At 38.8% G+C, this 16,941-nt stretch overlaps 1 protein-coding gene across 7 annotated transcripts in view; it reads right to left on the minus strand.

Annotated features, from left to right (window-relative positions):
- The window catches only part of EPB41 (erythrocyte membrane protein band 4.1), a 165,314-nt gene that overhangs the window by 113,679 nt on the left and 34,694 nt on the right, over window positions 1–16,941 (minus strand). The gene's annotated exons all lie outside the window — the stretch shown is intronic.

Raw genomic sequence — 16,941 nt, forward strand, 5'->3', positions numbered from 1 at the left:
TTACCTGTTTAATGTCTGTCTGCCCCACTCCAGCACCTACAGCCACTCTGTAATAGCCCTGAGAGAAGGGCGGTTTTCTCTTCCATGGTATACTTAGTACCTAAAACAGAACTGGTGCTGCTACACTGCACAGAACCTAATACCTAGCACAGAGCACTGCGGATACTCAATAAATATTTGTTCAGCAAATGGACAAATAAATAGGAAAAATAATAACTTAGGTTTGTTGTTGTTCAGTTGCTAAGTCATGTCCGATTCTTTGTGACCCCATGGACTGCAGGATGCCAGGCTTCCCTGTCCTTTACTATCTCCTGGAGTTTGCTCAGATTCACGTTCACTGAGTCAGTAATGCTAGCTAACCATCTCATACTCTGCCACCTCCTCCTCCTTTGGCCTTCAATCTTTTCAAGCATGAGGATCTTTTCCAGTGAGTCGGCTCTTCTCACCAGGTGGCCATGGCGTTGGAGCTTCAGCATCATGTTAAACTTAGGTTTAACCACATTTATTATACATATACAGGATGGAGGTTGTCCTTTAACAATGAAAGTGAAAGTCGCTCAGTCATGGCAGACTCTTTTCAACCTCATGCACTATAGTCCATGGAATTCTCCAGGTCAGAATTCTGGAGTGGGTAGCCTTTCCCATCTCCAGGAGATCTTCCCAGCCCAGGGATCGAACCCAGGTCTCCCACATTGCAGGTGGATTCTTTACCAGCTGAGCCATAAGGGAAGCCCACTCGAGTGGGTAGCCATTCCCTTCTCCAGGGCATCTTCCCAACCCAGGGATCGGACCCAGGTCTCCCACATTGCAGGTGGATTCTTTACCAGCTGAGCCACCAGGGAAGCCCAATTTAACAATAGTTCATAAGAATTTTAAGGTTTTGATTGTACACACTCCAACAGAGATAGAATCCCAAAGGAGCTAACAATCTTTAGCTGCATTTCTAGATTTACACTGGCCAAAGCACTCATTTGATTCTTCAACATAGATTTTCTGAGAGTGGTACAGTATTCTAGGCAATATGGTAAGCAGTGGGCTACAATAGTGAGAAAGACAAACATAATTACTGACCTCCTGGCCCACATTCTCCAATCACAAGGTCATGTAAAGTAACAAGGTCTCAGTTCTTGTTATATATTTTACATCTAAAATCTTACATTCAGCTCTGGGCAGTTTAAAGAAGCCAGAGTCTGTCCAAAGAAGAGATATAAAATGATGATGGAATTTGAAGACATGTCGTTAAGGTAAATAATTCAAAGAAACTGGGATACTTAGCCTAGAAAAGGAGAACAGAGAAAAGGAAAGTGGTTGCAGCCCTCACAAATTTCCAGAGTTGCCAAATTTTATGTGATTCCTAAAAGAAAACTCAAATTAGTCAGTGGAAATTACAAAGACACAGCTTTCACCTCAATATAAAAGGAAGAGATTCCTAATAATTAGAGACACCTAATAAGTAAATGACCTGCTTGGGAATAGTGAGCTTATTATCACTGGAAGTATTCACGTAAAAGCTGAATGACCATCTATCATGGATGCCAGAGAAAGGATTCTTCCACTAAAGTGGGTTCTTGCATTAAATGACCTCTAAGGGACCCCTGATACTGGGAAAGATTGAGAGAAGGAGAAGAGGCAACGGAGGATGAGATGGTTGGATGTCCCACCAATTCAATGGACGTGAGTTTGAGCAAACTCTGGGAGACAGCGAAGGGCAGGGAAGCCTGGTGTGCCACAGTCCATGGGATTGCAAAGAGTGAGACATAGATTAGCAATGGAAAAACAAGGTTCCATTCAATGCTAAGATTTTACAGATAGGAAGAAAGGTAAGGAAAAAAACTAAAGGGACACTAGAATAGTGATGCAATTGGGTTATTTTTTAAAAGACTGTATTATAAAGTCAGAGTTACTATTTGGGTTAAAATAAGAGGGAAAAACCAAAAGTAAAAAAATGATAAAAGGCCATTTTACTTCTCTAATCAGAAAACATAATTCAGTAACATTCCTTGACACAGAAAGAAAACAATGTTCAAGTACTGAAGTCTCAGAAAATCTGCTAGAAAATAGTTTGTTTCCCAATAAAATCAATAGTTTGTTTCCCAATAAGGTCAATCTCCTCAAAACCACAGGGAAAGAGTCTTTCCTTTGAAACTCAATTTAAGTATGCTAATTAGCACTTTTAAAAAAACAGGAAAACTATCTATGTAAAATATTAAAATGGTAGCTTAAAATATACTAAAGAACTTCTTTGTGATTCTTCTTTCATCCTCCCCAAATTATTTGGACCTTAAAGTACTCCTTATGTGAACTTTTCTTGCCATATTGAGTGAATCAGGAATGTCACTCAGCATGAACATGCTGTTTTCAACAACTTTATTTTTAATTTAAGTCATTTCCATGGTGACTAACACCATTGAACCAACTCATTCAAAGATATTTTTAAATAAACAAACTCTTACTCATCTCCTTCTAAGAAGACCAAAATATGCTCTTTACTTCCCCACAGAATTCAAGCTTGTACTTAGATGATGTCTAGACATATTCTAAAAGTATAACACCTGGGCCCTCCCAGAAGAGTGCACTACCCTCACGATAGTGCAGTCATGATAGGAATCACTTTAGATGTGACACCAAACCATTCATTTCTCACAGAACTGAGTTTTACTCCCTTTAATTGTCAAAATGTGTTAGCCATTCTGAATGGAGATCTTTATTAAATGGATTATATGGCCCTTGTTTCATTAAAAAAAAAAAACAACCCAGAGAACATATTAAATCTTTATTGACTTAGTCATCATTATGAACCTCAATTACTATGCAGAGCTAATGTCCTCAAGGACTAGTTGGGTTTATAGGGATGGTGAACTCTGCCATATGGATACCTGAGGACTGGGGTTGGGGGGGCGGCTTATGTATGTATCTGCCTTTAACAGTTTTCCTGTTTGTTCATTTGCAGAATTAACTTGTATTTCTTGCTGATGTCAAGATGGTCTGCCAATGAGTTGTTGTTGTTCAGTCGCTTAGTTGTATCCGATTCTTTGCGACCCCTTGGACTGCAGCACACCAGGCTTCCCTGTCCATCACCATCTCCTGGAGCCTGCTCAAACTCATGTCCATTGAGTCCGTGATGCTATCCAACCATCTCATCCCTCTGTCGTCTCCTTCTCCTGCCTTCAATCTTTCCCAGCATCAGGGTCTTTTCCAATGAGTCAGGTCCTCACATCAGGTGGCCAAAGTATTGAAGCTTCAGCATCAGTCTTTCCAATGAATATTCAGGACTGATCTCCTTTAGGATTGACTGGTTGGATCTCCTTGCAGTCCAAGGGACTCTCAAGAGTCTTCTCCAGCACCACTGTTCAAAAGCATCTATTCTTCGGCACTCTGCCTTCCTCATGGTCCAGCTCTCACATTCATACATGACTACTGGAAAAACCATAGCTTCGAGTAGCTTCCAACATTTCCCTTTCTAATCTGCTGTTTGTTAGTCTACCATTGAATAGGAGATCAAATTGACAAATGTGTTAAACTTGTGTAAAAAATAAAAGAAGTGCAAAGGAAGAGTAAGATTGTTTCACATTATTCACTGAAATAATTTAGTCCCATGGATTTTGTGGTATTTACTTCAGCCCTTCAAATATAAACCTACTTTGAGGTTCCCATTATACTGTGACTAGTTGAGACTGTTGGATGACTTTCTGATAAATCACTCCAATATAATGACATTTTCTTTACAAGTAGAGATCAAGTGTCTTTAATACTGTTATTTATATACAGTGTTATATTTCATATAAACTCTTTTGGAAAACCAAAAACAAAGTAACAGTTTAGCCTGAAAATGTAACAGAAAAGGAGGAGAACTACTTAATAGCATCAAAAATCTCAAGGCAGATACAAACAAAACATGAAAATTTCTAGCTGCAAACGGGGTTTGGCTAAGACTATGGAACTTTTCTTACACTCTTGTTTTTATTTTATCTTAGAGAATTCAATCTAATAATACTTACTAACTTTAAACTCAAGAAATTCCCTAAGATTTATTATACTGGCAAACTTCACTTTAGCCAGAACACTACAGTAAAATAATTAAATATCAAATGTCATCTGATTAGAGTGTATGTATGAATAAAACACTGGATCATAGCTCGCATTAGCAGATATTGTGAAGACTGGAAAATGTGCTGTGGCTGTCACTCAGTATTGTTAAATGTGAAAAATACAGCACAGTCTATCAGAAGATAAAACGCTTTCTCATACAGTGCTAACACTGGCACAGAAACAAGATTCAATAATGATGGAGTATTTCAAACAACCCACTATTTGCTAAAAGCATTCAGTAAAATTATTGACTAAGCTTGATGACATTTTTCTCTCTCAAAAAGATGTCCTATTATTGTTCTTAATTCTGAGCAATACAGAATAATTTGTTGGTGACATGAATATATCAGGAAACTTGGCAGAAAAAAATAATTTGATAAAGTTTGTCTTTTTTTTTTGGCCACCCCAAGTGGCTTGTAGGACGCTAGTTCCCCTACCCGGGATAGAGCTCAGGCCCCCTGCAGTGGAAGCATGGCGTCCTAAACATCAGACTGCCAGGGAATTCCTCACAAAGTTTTTATACTGAGAAAAGAGGTAGGTCATAGTCAAATATGTGAGCTTATTATAAACAAATTTTTATTTTTTAATTTTTTTAAAACTTATTTTATTTAACTGCATCGGCTCTTAGTCGTGGCTGGCTGGCTTAACTGCCCCACAGCATGTGGGATCTTAGTTCCCCCACCAGGGATCAAACCTGGCTCCCTGCATTGGAGGGCAGATTCTTAACCACTGGACCACCAGGGAAGTCCCCATAAACCAATCTGTAAACACTTAAAGAAGAGTAAGGCATGACTGCATGGCCAAGGAATCTACAAGCATATAGAATCTGTATGGATAAGGCAATTCTGGAAAGTAAAATTCATTCATTACATTTCACAGATATACATTAAGTGCCAGATTCTTTTCTAGGCCCTGGGGATACGGCAGTGAAATTTTCTCTACACGATCAGAAATTTCTAGAAAAACATGAGGAAAGTATTAGAGACCGAGTCGTGAACAGCAGGGAGATTGTAGAAATATATAATGAAGGTTTTAAAATAGCATTCCAAAGGACTACTTACAAAAATGATCAAAAGCCTGAACCCTAACAAACGCTGGTGCAATCCCCCCACACCCAAAGGAAAAAAAAAAAAAAGAACAAACAAAACAAAACTTCTAAAAATGGCAAAAAAGAAAGGAGAGGTGAGGAAAGAGAAGAAAAAAGGAAGGTCAAATTCAGACTATAGCTTTAAGAGAAAAACAGTGTTAACATGTGCCAGAGACAAAATTAACTGTGCTCTTTGAAACGAAACAACATAAAGGAGGGTTTATAATCAAAGATAATTTAGGCTATTATATGTAACCTTATATGTTAAAATGTGTTTAGTTGTCCAATCCCAGAAAAACCTTATTTCAAAGTTCAGAAGTGACTTGCAAAATTTGATCTAAGATTACTAATAAACCTGAGTCTTTACCAAATTCACAGTTAGTATGACTGAATCAGAGTTCAAAAATATCTCAAGCTGGAAAGATCCATCAAAACCAACAAGGAGGAATTTAAAAACAACGTAAGGTTTCCACATTGAAGCTTGAAAAATAATGACAAAGAAAAAAAGTGGAAACAAATGTCCATCAATCAGGGAACAGATGGGGACTTCCTTGGTGGTCCAGTAGTTAAGACTCTGTACTTTTAATCCAGGGGACACGAGTTTGATCCCTGGCCAAGGGATTAAGGTTCCACATGCTGTGTGGTGCACCCCCAAACATTTTTTTAAGGAAAAAAAAATCAGAAAACAGATGAAGTTATTAATAATAAATTCATAGGATGGAAACTATAGCAGTGAAATGGACTATAACCATACATGTGAACATAGTGGAATGTCATGTTTGAGGGAAAAAGCATATTGAAGGATATATTTTGTGTAATACTATCTATACAGAATTGAAAAACATGCAATATCATATAAACTGCTTAGAAACACATAGGTAACAAAAGTATGAAAAAAATGCACAATCACAAAATGTAAAAGAGTGGCTATTTTCGAAGAGAGGGAGAGTAATGAGAATGGAGAGAGGTACCACAGGAACTCAGCTTTATCAATTATGTTCTATTTTGTAAACTGGGTAATGTTTATCTCCTTCTATTTCTTAAATATTTTACAAAAAAATTTTTAAGAATTACATAGTTATATTATGGGAAAGACAACTTGGTAGCATTATTTTTAAAAGATTTCTTATGAGCCAAAAATGCAGTGTGGTTTCTAGAAGGATTAACATAATCTTGATGAAAGTGTGGTATCCAGATTATGGAATTAACTAAACTGTTGCATTCCTTATAGTTAACCACAGAGTATTATTTCATTCTGAGCACTACAATTCAAGCAGGACATTAACCAAACCGAGTATATCCAATGACCAGAATAATGAGTAGTCTCGAAACCATAACTGCAGATAATCCATCAAAAGAGGTGAGGATTTCTCATTTTTTTTTTCCAGGAGGCTAACGAGACTGAAGGGAGAAACTATAGTTATCTAAATATAAAAGCAAGAGTAAGATGAATGGATAAAATATGATGTATATATGCAATGGAACCCTACTCAGTCTTAAAAAAAGAGAATGAAATTCTAACATATACTAGGAGAAGGCGATGGCACCCCACTCCAGTACTCTTGCCTGGAAAATCCCATGGACGGAGGAGCCTGGTAGGCTGCAGTCCATGGGGTTGCTAAGAGTCGGACACGACTGAGCGACTTCACTTTGACTTTTCACTTTCATGCACTAGAGAAGGAAATGGCAACCCACTCCAGTGTTCTTGCCTGGAGAATCCCAGGGACAGGGGAGCCTGGTGGGCTGCCGTCTATGGGGTCACACAGAGTCGGACACGACTGAAGCGACTTAGTAGCAGCAGCAACATATACTAGTATCAAATGGCTGAGCCTTGAAAACATTATTCTAAGTAAAATAAGGCAGACACAAAGGGACAAATATTACATGATTCCACCTATATAAGGCACCCATAGTAGTTAAATTCATGGAGAGGGCAAGTAGAATAGTGGTTACCAGGAGCTGGGGGAAGGGAGGAATGGAAAGTTACAGTTTAATGGGTAGAGTTTCAGCTTGGGATAAAGAAGTTCTGGAGATGGACAGTGGTAATGACTGTGCAACGATGTCAGTATATTTAATGCCATTGAACTGTACACTTAAGATGGTAAACTTTATGTGTGCTTTCCCTTTTTTTCCCCCCCAAAAAAGGAGACAGTACATCCTTGCTAACTTTTCAAATCCTCACTCGCATGTGCCTTTGCAGTTCTAATATTTTCATATATATTACACTGTCCTATACAGCAGTTGCTTAATGAAAAAGATTCAGTTCATTCATGTCTTCAAGGAATTTATGATCCAGTAGAGGAATGTATTTTTTGTTTTCTGGCTGATAACCCAGTGTTGAAATGGCTATCCCTTCATTTTAGTTAGTTTGATATCACTATTAAAATCATGTATTAATAAATGTATAACTGAAAAATACCTTAATTATCAACTATCTCTCATTGAAATACAAGGTCACTATGGTTCAAAAAAAGATAAGCAAAGTCATTTACCTAAGGTCACTCAGCTAATAGCGACTTAAGTAACAAATAAATTAATAACTGTTAACTCAGCTAATAACTAAGTCTGGGTGGTAGGAATGCAGGCCTTAAAGCCTTCAGACCAATGCTACTTTCATTACTTCAACATAAGGCTTTATCGCTATGAACTAAATCAGAGTTCCACTGGAACTCAGGGTAACAATGCACAAGACAGGAGTTAAGGACAATGAATCGCCTTCTTGGCTACAATGATTTCAAGTTAATACCAAATATCCTGAACGATGCTTTTAATTCAGACACCACAGTCCACCCAAATGGAATGGGAAATCCTACCTACTGTCCCCAAACCCTCCAGGACATTTCATATCGTTCAGAAAAATAGCCAGTCTTTCCCACCACCTCCCCTGCTCCATCCACACGGGTCTTCCCACTGTTCCTGAAACACGCTAGGCACTCTGCACGCAGCCTTTGAATGTGCTGCTCTCTCTCCCTGGAAAGTTGCTTCCCAGGCAGCCACAAGGCTTGCTTCCTCTGGGTTTTTACTCAAATACCACTTTCTCAGTGAGGCTCTACTCAACCAGCCTACCTAAACTGGAGTCCCCACTGTACTTCTCCTTTTTCTACTTTAGTTTTCTCCATAGCAATTACTACTCCTTAAGGACACACTATATAGTCTTTACTAGTTTGTTTTTTGTCTGTCTACCCCACTAGAATATACAAAGTGAAAGTCAAAGTCACTCAGCCATGTCTGACTCTTTGCGACCCCATGGACTATGCAGTCCATGGAATTCTCCAGGCCAGAATACTGGAGTGGGTAGCCTTTCCCTTCTCCAGGGGATCTTTCCAACGCAGGGATTAAACCAAGGTCTTCCACATTGCAGGCGGATTCTTTACCAGCTAAAACTCCACTGGAAAAAGAATTTTGTCTGTTTTGCTCATTATTACATCCCTGGTACCTAGAATGCAGAGCCAATAAATATCAGTTGAAGAAATAAATGAGCAAATGAAAGAAACTGATACTGATATGCTTAAAGGCCAGAAACTATCTTCCTCATGATAAGAGATATACGTACATCATTTGGTGAAGGATAAATGCTGAACTGGAAGAAACACAAGCTGGAATCAAGACTGCTGGGAGAAAAATCAATAACCTCAGATATGCAGATGACACCACCCCTATGGCAGAAAGTGAAGAGGAACTAAAAAGCCTCTTGATGAAAGTGAAAGAGGAGAGTGAAAAAGTTGGCTTAAAGCTCAACATTCAGAAAACGAAGATCATGGCATCCGGTCCCATCACTTCATGGGAAATTGATGGGGAAACAGTGGAAACAGTGTCAGACTTTATTTTGGGGGGCTCCAGAATCACTGCAGATGGTGACTGCAGCCATGAAATTAAAAGACGCTTACTCCTTGGAAGAAAAGTGATGACCAACCTAGATAGCATATTCAAAAGCAGAGACATTACTTTGCCAACTAAGGTCCATCTAGTCAAGGCTATGGTTTTTCCAGTAGTCATGTATGGATGTGAGAGTTGGACTGTGAAGAAGACTGAGTTCCGAAGAATTGATGCTTTTGAACTGTGGTGTTGGAGAAGACTCTTGAGAGTCCCTTGGACTGCAACGAGATCCAACCAGTCCATTCTGAAGGAGATCAGTCCTGGGATTTCTTTGGAGGGAATGATGCTAAAGCTGAAACTCCAGTACTTTGGCCACCTCATGCGAAGAGTTGACTCATTGGAAAAGGCTTTGATGCTGGGAGGGATTGGGGGCAGGAGGAGAAGGGGACGACCGAGGATGAGATGGCTGGATGGCATCACGGACTCGATGGTCGTGAATCTGAGTGAACTCCGGGAGTTGGTGATGGACAGGGAGGCCTGGCGTGCTGTGCTTCATGGGGGTCGCAAAGAGTCGGACACGACTGAGCGACTAAACTGAACTGAACTGAAAGAAATTAAGATACTCCAGACACTCAAGAAGAATACAAAAGGTTTATTTACATTTCCAAGATACTCAGATACTACAGATGTGGACATGTTAACTCCTTCTTTTAGGATAAATTGAGGATGAGCAATAATCAATATTAGAAACTTTGTGTTACTCTCCTAAAGTTGTTTTTTTTAACTTACAGATACTATCTGAAAGAAAAACATTTGCTCATAGGAAAATGTTTTTGTTATTTAATTACAAAACAATTAGCTAAATTACTGTGTTGCCTAGCAGCAAAAAGAAATTAATGTGCCAAAACCTTGAAAATGCTCATTCATTCTGAATATTTCTTGGGTCATCCAGATAGTCGCTAACAAACGTAGCACGTAAAGGAAATCAGAATGATGAGGGTCAACACGAGTGGTGATGACCTCAGATTCCCTAAGGGTATACAGTTCTGGGTCAGCTCCCCGGAGTCTGAGTCCAAAAAGAAGCAGGTCTAGCCATTCCTAACTAATCTCTAGGTCATTCTTCATTCATACATGTTCTAAAAAAAAGAAAAAAAATGAGGTTGTGTTTCAGTGCTGCCGAGAGAATTGTGAACCAAACTAGATACCCAGAAACACTGTTAACTCATTCTATATCTATTCTGATTCATTCATCTTCTTCTCTTGAATACAGTCTCAGAACTAAAATCTATTCTTTTAAGTAATTACCCTATAAGAAACCCTATCAGGAAATCACTTTCAAAAAAATTCTTTAAAAAGTAATTATATATATAAAAAAATAAGTAACTATAAAGTGCTTCCCTGCATTATTTAGATTCTATGAAAATTTTTAAGCAGTATCATAAAATTCTCATTGGTTGCCAAGAAAATTATAGTATCGAAAACAGGATTCTTCCCCTTCCTTAAGTAACTAACTACTATCGTAGGCACCAAGCTAAAAGCTCCTAGATGTGGCTCCTATCCTCAAACAATGCACAATCTATTTTTAAAAAGACAGGCAAGAATAAGCACTAATGTACTAATATATGCAGAAACTAAGTAGGGCAGAAAAAAGTCATTTAAACCAGCTATCAGGGAAGTCCTTTTAGAGACAATCTGTGCTGAGTCTTAAAGGATGAGTAGGAAGAGGTGATGAAAAGAGGAAAATGCACAGTCATCTGGATGAGCACCTAGAAAGGGCATGAACACCTGAATGGGAAACAATCGGCGGTTTCCTACAACTGGAGTGTAAAATACAGGATGACAGAAAATAGTACCGCAGTCCTCCCTTATCCTCGGGGATACCTTCCAAGACCTCGATGGATGCCTGAAACTGTAGACAGTACCAAAACCAGACAGAACCCAAACCTATATATACATATAAACCTACACGTACATACACATACACACACACATACACACCAGGTTTTCCCTATACAAACCTACCCATGATAAAGATTAATTTATAAATTAGGCACAGTAAGAGATGAACAGCAATAACTAATAATAAAGTAGATAATTATAAAATAAAAGTTAGGTGAATGTGATCTCTCTGTCTCAAAATACCTATGCAGGTATTTTCAGGAAGCAGTTGACTGCAGATAATTGAACCCACAGAAAGCAAATGGTAGAGAAAGGGAGACTACCATAGAGGATATCACAAGCTTGCAACTATTAGAAAGGAATAGATTAGGGTAGACCTTCCTTTGCAACTTCAAAAATCTATACTTTACTCTCTGTAATACAGGGAGCCATTATAAGATTTTAAACATGGAAGTACCACAGTAAAAACTGCTTTAAGAGAATTTTCTTTGGTGAGTGAGTACAGAAGATGGGAGAAAACAGAAACAAAGAGGCTGATCGGAAACTCTCAAAACAAGCCAAGATTGAGCCAAGATTGTTGAGACAGAAAAAGAAGATGGACTCTAAAACTACTGGGAAAAAAAGATGGTATGACAGAGTGAGCTACAACCAGCTGAGAGTCAGAAAAACTACTCACTGGCAACATGGCCTCTGGCAAATTAACTTTTCTAAGCCTCAGTTTCTCCATATATAAAAGCTTCACAGTGTTTTACAAGGATTAAATGAGAAACTGTAAATCACTTAGTTCAGTAATTGCTCTTGGTAAACACTAACTTCATAGTAGCAATTATTATTCAAATGGAACTGGAGGAATCAACTTGCCTGACTTCAGGCTCTACTACAAAGCCACAGTCATCAAAACAGTATGGTACTGGCACAAAGACAGAAATATAGATCAATGGAACAAAATAGAAAGCCCAGAGATAAATCCACACACATATGGACACCTTATCTTTGACAAAAGAGGCAAGAATATACAATGGAGTAAAGACGATCTCTTTAACAAGTGGTGCTGGGAAAACTGGTCAACCACTTGTAAAAGAATGAAACTAGATCACTTTCTAACACCACACACAAAAATAAACTCAAAATGGATTAAAGATCTAAATGTAAGACCAGAAACTATAAAACTCCTAGAGGAGAATGTAGGCAAAACACTCTCCGACATAAATCACAGCAGGATCCTCTATGATCCACCTCCCAGAATACTGGAAATAAAAGCAAAAATAAACAAATGGGATCTAATTAAAATTAAAAGCTTCTGCACAACAAAGGAAAATATAAGCAAGGTGAAAAGACAACCTTCTGAATGGGAGAAAATAATAGCAAATGAAGCAACTGACAAACAACTAATCTCAAAAATATACAAGCAACTTATGCAGCTCAATTCCAGAAAAGTAAACGACCCAATCAAAAAATGGGCCAAAGAACTAAATAGACATTTCTCCAAAGAAGACATACGGATGGCTAACAAACACATGAAAAGATGCTCAACATCACTCATTATTAGAGAAATGCAAATCAAAACCACAATGAGGTACCATTTCACACCAGTCAGAATGTCTGCGATCCAAAAATCTGCAAGCAATAAATGCTGGAGAGGGTGTGGAGTAAAGGGAACCCTCCTACACTGTTGGTGGGAATGCAAACTAGCACAGCCACTTTGGAGAACAGTGTGGAGATTCCTTAAAAAATTGCAAATAGAACTACCTTATGACCCAGCAATCCCACTGCTGGGCATACACACCGAGGAAACCAGAATTGAAAGAGACACATGTACCCCAATGTTCATCGCAGCACTGTTTATAATAGCCAGGACATGGAAACAACCTAGATGTCCATCAGCAGACGAATGGATAAGAAAGCTGTGGTACATATACACAATGGAGTATTACTCAGCCGTTAAGAAGAATACATTTGAATCAGTTCTGATGAGATGGATGAAACTGGAGCCGATTATACAGAGTGAAGTAAGCCAGAAAGAAAAACACCAATACAGTATACTAACACATATATATGGAATTTAGAAAGATGGCAATGACGACCCTGTATGCAAAACAGCAAAAAAGACACAGATGTGTATAACGGACTTTTGGACTCAGAGGGAGAGGGAGAGGGTGGGATGATTTGGGAGAATGGCATGGTAACATGTATACTATCATGTAAGAATCGAATCGCCAGTCCATGTCGACACAGGATACAGCGTGCTTGGGGCTGGTGCACGGTGATGACCCAGAGAGATATTATGGGGAGGGAGGTGGGAGGGGGGTTCATGTTTGGGAATGCATGTACACCCATGGGGATTCATGTCAATGTATGGCAAAACCAATACAGTATTGTAAAGTAAAATAAAGTAAAAATAAAAGACAAAAAAAATAAATATATAAAAAATAAAAGAAACTGGAAAAAAAAAGAAAAAAGAAAAAAAAAAAACAAAAGAGTATGTGCTGTGCTTTGTCGCTCAGTCATGTCTGACTCTTTGCGACCCCACTGGCTGTAGCCTGCCAGATTCCTTTGCCCATAGGGATTCTCCAGGCAAGAATACTGGAGTGGGTTGTCATGCTCTTAAAAAAAAAAAAAAAAAATTATTCATAAAGTAATGTGACCAGGCCTTGATGACTAAATATAAGTCATGAGAGACAGGAAATTAGGGTTGATGCACAGGTTTTTACCAAAGCAATAGATGAGAAAAGTACAAATTTAAAAGAAGAAACAGGTTTAAAGTGAAAGATGGTTATTCTGTTTTCAGACATGTTAAGAAGTCTATAGGACATCCAAAATAGTTAAAGCTGTTCTGAGTTTTCAAAAACAATCCTGAGTGTAAACACAACAAGTATACACGCTTAGCCTTGGGTATGATAAGCTGATCTAACCAGGATTATAATGAAACATCAGAGAATGCTAAACCTCAATCAGAACTCATAAATCATCTAGTTGAGTGATTCTTAATCTTTTTGTTGTCATGAGAATCTGATGAAAGCTAAAGACCTTCTCCTCAGAAATTTTCAAAAATAAAACTTCCCAATAATTGGTTAAGAACCTCCTGGTCTAGTCTCCTCAAGGAACATGGAAATACAATTTGGCTGTGTTCACTTTCACTGCAAACAAAAGCAAAGTCCAAACCCAAACCCAGGTTCTCAATTCCATATATTTTTTCTCCACTATTCCAGCAAACTGACATGATCCTTTCAAGCTATGACAAACCTACACAGCATATTAAAAAGCAGAGACATCACTTTGCTGACAAAGGTGTATACAGGCAAAGCTATGGTTTTTGTAGCAGTCATGTATGTGAGAGCTGAATGTGATAGTTGGACCTTAAAGAAGGCTGAGCGCCAAAGAATTGATGCTTTTGAACTGCGGTGCTGGAGAAGATCTTGATAGTCCCTTGGACAGAAAGGAGATCAAACCAGTCAGTCCTAAAGAAAATCAACCCTGAATATTCAGTGGAAGGACTGATGCTGAAGCTCCAATACTTTGGCCACCTGATGCAAAGAACCGACTCATTGGAAAAGACCCTGATGCTGGGAAAGATTGAGGCAAGAGGAGAAGGGGGCAACAGAGGATGAGATAGTTGGATGGCATCACTGACTCAATGGACATGAGTTTGAGCAAACTGAAGGACAGGGAAGCCTGGCGTGCTGCAGTTCATGGAGTCACAAAGAATCAAACATGACTTAGCAACTGAACAACAACAAATCAGTTATGCAAAGTTAAAATCACACACACACACAAATTAAGATTTTACTGACTACAGCTTGTAGCCCTCATCAGGCTTTCTAGATCCATCAGCATTTCCCAATAGTCAATTGTTTCCCATTTGTGCTAAGAGAATAGGCATTAGCACATCGAAAGAAGTAGAAGCATTGGTTGTAGGTTGTTTTCGCTAGTTCCCTTTTCTAAAAAAATGAAAAGCTGTTTTACTTCTGAAATTTTTCTTCCTAATGAGAACTGATTATTTCCATGTAAGAGAATCCTATTACAATTTAATTCAATAAATGCTACTACCACCTACCAAGAAGGTACTAAGAACACAAAGATATATAAAAATCCCAAGGTCATCCATTAAAAGCAAAATAAATAAATGGCTAAAACTTTAAGTGAAGGAATAGAAAACACCTTTATTTGTGCCAACATTTATTTAATCTTGCCTAATTTAAAAAAATAAGATATGTGGCAAAAGAGAATCCCATACTCAACCACTGACAGTTCAACATAGCCTGTGAGCTCAGTCATAAAGACCTTGACTGAGACGCAATGGCTCTGAATTTTGACAGACCTGAGATCTAATCCCAGTTCTGTTTCCTCTATCCTGGGAACTTGAGAAAATTACCTAACTTCTCTAAACCTGTTGTCTCATTTGAAAACCATTAATGAACTTAGAGGACTGTTGTTAGGACTAAATGAGAAAATACACATTACAGTCAGCTATCATTCTGATAGAAAATTAGATTAACTTTTATATATTACATTTATTAAGTTATATAAATGACAGGTGTCTATATTAGCTAATAAATTCATTCTGCTTCATTAAAGTGGAATCTGCTTTTGTATCTATACTATATTATCCATTTTATATGTATACACCTTAATGTATCTATAGTAGATAGGTTTTATGATATTGTCAAAAGTATGAGTGAGTGAAGTCGCTCAGTCATATCTAACTCTTTGCGACCCCATGGATTGTAGCCTACCAGGCTGCTCCGTCCATGGAACTTTCCAGGCAAGAGTACTGGAGTGGGGTGCCATTTCCTTCTCCAGGGGATCTTCCCGACCCAGGGATCTAACCCAGTTCTCCCACATTGTAGGCAGACACTTTACTGTCTGAGCCACCAGGGAAGCCCAAAAGTATAAAGTCAAAAGTATACCTTCTCTTAAAAAATACTGCTTCAGAATTCAGTACACTTTAATACAGGCTAGCATGAACAGGAAATGGCAACCCACTCCAGTGTTCTTGCCTGGAGAATCCCAGGGACGGGGGAGGCTGGTGGGCTGCCGTCTGCGGGGTCGCACAGAGTCAGACACGATGAAGCGACTTAGCAGCAGCAGCAGCAGCAACATGAACAGATTAAGCAGATATCAAAATAACATAAAAACATATAATACCAAATAAGAGATAAGATTTCAAAAGATTATCAATTCCAGTTACTGATAGCATAATATTTATATTTGGAGTTAAACAATGACAGGCCAGTGGAACAGCATGGGCCTAATTCTCTCAGGACTAGTCAATATATTTTATTATGTATCAGTATGGATGTGAGAGTTGGACTGTGAAGAAGGCTGAGTGCCGAAGAATTGATGCTTTTGAACTGTGGTGTTGGAGAAGACTCTTGAGAGTCCCTTGGACTGCAACGAGATCCAACCAGTCCATTCTGAAGGAGATCAGCCCTGGGATTTCTTTGGAAGGAATGATGCTAAAGCTGAAACTCCAGTACTTTGGCCACCTCATGCGAAGAGTTGACTCATTGGAAAAGACTTTGATGCTGGAAGGGATTGGAGGCAGGAGGAGAAGGGGACGACAGAGGATGAGATGGCTGGATGGCATCACTGACTCGATGGACATGAATCTGAGTGAACTCCAGGAGTTGGTGATGGACAGGGAGGCCTGGTGTGCTGCGATTCATGGGGTTGCAAAGAGTCGGACACGACTGAGCGACTTAACTGAACACACCATTCTTTCCTTTACATGAGAATACAACACAGAGACTTTTGATTTGCCTTTGGCTAATCATTTATGTCAAATAAAACACTGAATTTTAAAATATATGGGTATTGTTAACAGAGAAAAGCTGAATAGAAGTTAATGGCATGCAAAAGCGAATAGCCATTTCCCTTACAGCACATTTCTGGTGGTGGTTTAGTTGTTAAGTTGTGTCCGACTCTTGCGACCCCACGGACTGTAGCTTGCCAGGCTCCTCTGTCCATGGGCTTCTCCAGGCAAGAATACTGGGCTGTGTTGTCATTTCCTTTTCCAGGGGATCTTCCTGACCCGGGGATTGAACCCAGGT

This window comes from Budorcas taxicolor, chromosome 2 (genome assembly GCF_023091745.1).
Source record: "Budorcas taxicolor isolate Tak-1 chromosome 2, Takin1.1, whole genome shotgun sequence".
NCBI classification, from domain to species: domain Eukaryota; kingdom Metazoa; phylum Chordata; class Mammalia; order Artiodactyla; family Bovidae; genus Budorcas; species Budorcas taxicolor.